Raw genomic sequence first — 6,782 nt, forward strand, 5'->3', positions numbered from 1 at the left:
ACCGGTTGATGTGGTGGAGACTTTTTCCTGAAGTCAATCACCATCTCCCTTGTCTTCCCGGTGTTTAAGCAAAGGTAGTTGCTCTCACACCAGTCAACAAAGTCCTTGATGACTGACCTGTACTCCAGCTCGCCCCCCCCAGACACGCAGCCCACAATGGCCGAGTCGTCAGAAAACTTCTGGAGGTGACAGCTGCTGGAGTATTAGGTAAAGTCCGCCGTGTAGAGGGAAAAAAGGAAAGGTGACAGCACTGTCCCTTGAGGCACCCCGGTGCTGCAGATGGTCACCTCAGACCTGCAGTCCTGCAGCCTCACATACTGCGGCCTGTTGGTGAGGTAGTCCATCGTCGTGCGTAGCTCGCGGAGTACCAGCCTCTCCAAGGTCTTCATCAGATGGGAGGTCAGGGCGACTGGTCTGAAGTGGCTCGGCTCCTTCGCGTGTACCGCCTTGGTAACCGGAACCACACAGGAGGTCTTCCACTGGACCGGGACCTTCTCCAGTTTGAGGCTCAGGTTGATGGTCACAGATGGCGCCGCCCACGCAGCTGCTGTTTACAACAGCTCCCTCTTTCTACCTACTTTTTATCACACTTTTTCCATTTTTCTGGCGTCTTTTTAATTTTTTCTTTAGAGTGGTCGGATCTTGTTGCCGTTGTGCACAAAACGAGACCACTTTTACAACTTTTGCCTTCGGTTTTCTACTACTTTCGTCACTTTTTGGAACTCCGTCGGCAGACACGCTCAGCGGGTCTATTGTTTACACCAGGGATCAGCTGTTGGGGTTGCGCAAGTAAGGTAGTAAAGTAATTGAATAAGGATTTATTTTTTATTAAATCAAGTGCAACATACAATAAAAAGTAAAAAAGAAACACATTTTTTTGTGTGTATTTATTTGATCATTTGTTGTGTAGTTGGTTGATTGGTTTACTAATAGATGAATTAATGAATAAATAAATATAAATACTACAGCACAAGAAACACTAACAGCAAGACTATAACATAAAAAAAAAATGTATATATATATTTATAAACCCTTAATGAAGAAATTGGGTATAATACTAAAAAAAATACTGCACAAAACAGAAAAATTATGAAAAGCAAACTATTACAGGAAAATGCAAGAAAAAAACAAATAATGTATTAATAATTAAAAAAATATAAGAATATATACAAGACCAAGTACAATGAAAACACTTGCAGCTCTGTGTTTTATTGGATGTGTAACTGGTTCTGTAATGGATGAAGTAATAAATATATCAAATATATATATATATTTGTGGGTCGATGATGCCTCATGAAATGGCCGCGTATCACAAAACAGTGTCTTCATTCTAAAAGACCACTAGATGGCGCTCCAAGTCTGAAAATGACAGATCAGAGTCAACGAGTATAAAGCAGAGAGTGACATCTAGTGGCCTTTAACAACAATGACACTGTATCATGAAACACTTACAACCGTTTCATGAAGCCTCATCACCCGACATTTTTATAAAACGTTGTATTTTGACTTTAATCCAAAGAAAAAAAATACATAAGACAAAGAAACAAGCTGATAAAATAGCATTAAAAAAATGATCATCAGGGGAAAAAAAAGTTGAAGTTGACGAAGATGAAGCTCAAAGTTTGTTCAACGAGGGAAACAGAAACTTCTCCGCGGCTCCAAACTTTTCCTCACATTAAAAAGCGTCAAAACATTAAACATATTTCCCGGCTTTTGTTCTTGCACTGGTGTCAGTGTTAAACTGATGAAAACTCTTATAATTGCTTCTTTTTATCTTAAAAAAAAGGGCTTCAGGAATGATGAAACTATTATTTAAAAGAAGCAAACTTAGGGAAATGGCGATTTCCAAAGTCGCGGCGCCGTTTGTATTCATCGCGGCTCTTCGCCGCAAATTGTTCCGAGACTTCAAGAGCCTCGGCGGCAGAACCATCACCTGGGAAATGTCCGTCGGGGTCTCGGATCTCTGCCTCGCGCCGCTGCCCGACTTAAACTGCACTGCCGTCGGCCGGAGCCAATTAAGGCTCTCGCTCCCCTGAAGCCCCTCAAACCTCCTCCACCTCCTCCTCCTCCTCCACCTTCTCCTCCACCTCCTCTTCTTCCTTCTCCTCCTCCTCCACCTCCTCCTCCTCCTCCACCTCCTCCTCCACCTCCTCCTCCTCCTCCACCTCCTCCTCCTCCTCCACCTTCTCCTCCACCTCCTCTTCTTCCTTCTCCTCCTCCTCCACCTCCTCCTCCTCCTCCACCTCCTCCTCCACCTCCTCCTCCTCCTCCACCTCCTCCACCTCCTCCACCTCCTCACCTCCTCCACCTCCTCCTCCACCTCCTCCACCTCCACCTCCTCCCCTTCTCCCCACCTCCACCTCCACCTCCACCTCCACCTCCACCTCCACCTCCACCTCCACCTCCACCTCCTCCTCCACCTCCTCCACCTCCTCCACCTCCTCCTCCACCTCCACCTCCACCTCCACCTCCACCTCCACCTCCACCTCCACCTCCTCCACCTCCACCTCCTCCACCTCCACCTCCACCTCCTCCTCCACCTCCACCTCCACCTCCTCCTCCACCTCCACCTCCACCTCCACCTCCACCTCCACCTCCACCTCCACCTCCTCCACCTCCTCCTCCTCCTCCTCCTCCTCCTCCTCCACCTCCACCTCCTCCTCCACCTCTTCACCTCCTCCACCTCCTCCTCCTCCTCCACCTCCTCCACCTCCTCCACCTCCTCCTCCACCTCCACCTCCACCTCCTCCTCCGTGAGACATATTGAAACTGAATAAAGATTCTCACTTTGATTCCGGACCGATCCAGGAGTCACGACGCACTAATACACTCCTGACACTCCTCGCGCTGAATCTTATCACGTCGGACGTCACCCCCCCCACCGCTAATGTAAGTCAAGCGCAGAATGAAGGACGAGGAGCAGGAAGATCTAACGTCCTCCTCGGAGAACGAACGGCCGTTTGACTGAATCGAATAAATATAGACGAGGATTATTGTTGTGCCGACAGATAAACCATTTGTTTATCGATCCGCCACGAAGGACTGAGGAACGAGGGGGGATTGAAAGTAAGACCCCGGAGGGTTGAACGTGTCGCAGACGGGGAAGTATTTAATGGAGACACCAGGATGGAGTCTTCGTCGCCGTCGAAGGGAAGAGAAAAGTTACGACGATTCACGCGACTCACGATCAATGGAATGGATTTTAAATAACAAACAACAGGAACCGCCAGAAGTTAGCGATTAAAAAAAGCTGCGTTAATGGCTACGTTGATAACAACAACACGGGGGAATTAAAATAGCGCACACTGCCAAACATCAACGACAAAATACAAATCGTGGCACAACATGTCAGCGATAACAACAACAGATTATGATTGTTGTACTGTAGCTAAGTGACTGTTGTGTTTGTGTTTCTTGGTGGTTGTGAAACTGTGAAATTAAATGTGTTTTGTTGGTTTTATTCAGATATTAGTTGTGTAGTTGTCAAAAGTATTCCAAAATTCTACTGCATGACACTCAAAATAATATTATAAATTACAAAAAAAACAAACACAATAAAGTCCACAATTAAATCACATTTTTCTTATGATAAAATAAATAAATAATTAGAGACAATCAAGCACCGTCACTCAACACAACAATGGATTACAATAAAAACACAACAACAACAACATTTAATAAAAAAGCAACTTTCTGTTTTATTTGATGAGTTGATTTTGCAGAATTTCTGTTTTTCGGTTTTGTTTGTTGATTTGATGTTTCATGAATTAAATAATAAATAAATAGAAACAAAAACTACTGTACAACACAAACACACACACACACACACACACCTACACACACAAACCATTTCATGCAAAAAAAATGCAACTAAAGAAACAAAACAATAATTAAATACCAATAAATAAATGTTCAATAAAAAACACAAGTCATCTTAAGGCAACACAACAATCACATCAAAATACAATGTAAACAAGGCAAGAAAAAAACACAAAAAAGTGTGTTATATTTAACATCTTTTTGGACAATTTTTGTGTGTTTGGTTTTATTTGGGGATTTGTTGAGTAGACGATGTTATGAATAGATAAAAGAAAAAAAAAGAACACACAGACACACACACACTTAAATAAGAACACACAAATAGTCAAGAGTCATCAACTACGAAAAAAAACACACTAAGTAGTGTGTGTTTGATTTTATATGTTCTTTTTGATACTTTCTGTGTTTGTGTTTTAGTTTTACAGTCATTTTTTTGTGTAGATGTTTTAATGGTCGTGTCATCAAGTTGTATATGAATAGAACAAAATGATACTGCACAACACACACACACACACACACACCTACACACACAAACCATTTCATGCAAAAAAAATGCAACTAAAGAAACAAAACAATAATTAAATACCAATAATTAAATGTTCAATAAAAAACACAAGTCATCTTAAGGCAACACAACAATCACATCAAAATACAATGTAAACAAGGCAAGAAAAAAAACACAAAAAAGTGTGTTATATTTTACATCTTTTTGGACAATTTTTGTGTGTTTGGTTTTATTTGGGGATTTGTTGAGGAGACGATTGATTGGTTGTGTCATGGATGAAGTAATGAATAGATAAAAGAAAAAAACTACACAAAAAAAAGAACACACAGACACACACACACTTAAATAAGAATACACAAATAGTCAAGAGTCATCAACCACGAAAAAAAAACACTAAGTAGTGTGTGTTTGATTTGATATGTTCTTTTTGATACTTTCTGTGTTTGTGTTTTAGTTTTACAGTCATTTTTTTGTGTAGATGTTTTAATGGTTGTGTCATCAAGTTGTATATGAATAAAACAAAATGATACTGCACAACACACACACACACACACACACACACACACACACACACACACACACACACACACACACACACACACACACACTCTAGGGTAAATATAAATGGTTAAACTAACACAAATGAGGAAAAACAAGTACAAAATTGACCACAAATATTTTAGAACTGATAAAAAATAAATAAAATGGATCAGCAGTAAAAATTGAAAACAATTGATTGAACTGTCGATCGTGTCAAACCATCAATCAGAACCTGAAGCGTTTGGATCTCAGAACACGTTCGAAGTCTGATGTATTCACAGAAACGTTCGTCTCGCGAAGAAACACTTTCTCGCCGCCATCTTGGAAACACGTCGGCCGAAGGTAAACAAAGCTGGAAATCAAATGTTGCGCCGCGGCTGCGATTTTAATTACACAAACTTCTGATAGTTCTCCAATTACTCGGCGTGTTCGCCGCCGAAGACGAAGCGTACGAAGACGCGTCGGTTGGCGTCGGTATCTCCACACCTCCTCCCCCCCCCACGCGCTCTGGCGTTCATTTGCTCCTCGTAATTAACTCAGTGTATCTCCGTCATGATGTGGAAATAAACCGCAATTTAGCTCAGAAGGCAATTTAGGCTTGTGTGTGTGTGTGTGTGTGTCTGTTCGTGTGTGTGTGTGTGTGTGTGTGTGTGTGTGTGTGTGTGTGTGTGTGTGTGTGTGTGTCTGTTCGTGTGTGTGTGTGTCTGTTCGTGTGTGTGTGTGTGTGTGTGTGTGTGTGTGTCTGTGTCTGTTCGTGTGTGTGTGTGTGTGTGTCTGTTCGTGTGTGTGTGTGTGTGTCTGTTTGTGTGTGTGTGTGTCTGTTCGTGTGTGTGTGTGTGTCTGTTCGTGTGTGTGTGTGTGTGTCTGTTCGTGTGTGTGTGTGTTCGTGTGTGTCTGTGTGTCTGTTCGTGTGTGTGTGTGTGTGTGTGTGTCTGTGTCTGTTCGTGTGTATGTGTGTGTGTGTGTGTGTCTGTTCGTGTGTGTGTGTGTGTGTCTGTTCGTGTGTGTGTGTGTCTGTTCGTGTGTGTGTGTGTGTGTGTGTGTGTCTGTTCGTGTGTGTGTGTGTGTGTCTGTTCGTGTGTGTGTCTGTTCGTGTGTGTGTGTGTGTGTGTGTCTGTTCGTGTGTGTGTGTGTGTGTCTGTTCGTGTGTGTGTGTGTGTGTCTGTTCGTGTGTGTGTGTGTGTGTCTGTTCGTGTGTGTGTGTGTGTGTGTGTGTCTGTTCGTGTGTGTGTGTCTGTTCGTGTGTGTGTGTGTGTGTGTCTGTTCGTGTGTGTGTGTGTCTGTTCGTGTGTGTGTGTGTGTGTGTGTGTCTGTTCGTGTGTGTGTGTGTGTGTCTGTTCGTGTGTGTGTGTGTGTGTGTCTGTTCGTGTGTGTGTGTGTGTCTGTTCGTGTGTGTGTGTGTGTGTGTCGGGCGCTGGTGAGACAAACTATTGCGAGAGGTTAATGGCGAGAGAATTAAAAGTGAGATTAGATGCTGATTAACCCGGCGAGGAGGAAGGAGGGAGCGAGGAGGAGGACGAGAGGAAGTTTGAGAGACGAGGGGAGAGAAGGATGACAAAGTTTGTGTGAAAGAACGACGATAAGAAGGTGTTGACGGTCTTAAGGTTTGGATCACATGTCGTCAGCGTCTACAGGAAGATACGAGCCTCGGGTGAAAGAAATGATCTCGACCATCGAAGAGAAGATTCTCTGGAAGGTTACAGCGAAAGTGTGTTTGAGGGCAAGATGACAGCGTCACGTTTAAAGTGACTTCTTCTCACACTCGTGTCGACTGAAGGGATATTTTCAGAATAATAGCACGAAATCTTCTGTTGTCTGTAGTGTAACGTTCGTAGTTATGTTGTTTAAATAAAATAAAAACTAAAGTAGGATCATTTAAATTCAAAGTAACAATTTACTTACCAATTTTGATGATGCC

The sequence above is a fragment of the Callionymus lyra genome, chromosome 6 (assembly GCF_982586985.1).
Source record: "Callionymus lyra chromosome 6, fCalLyr1.hap1.1, whole genome shotgun sequence".
Taxonomy (NCBI): Eukaryota; Metazoa; Chordata; class Actinopteri; order Syngnathiformes; family Callionymidae; genus Callionymus; species Callionymus lyra.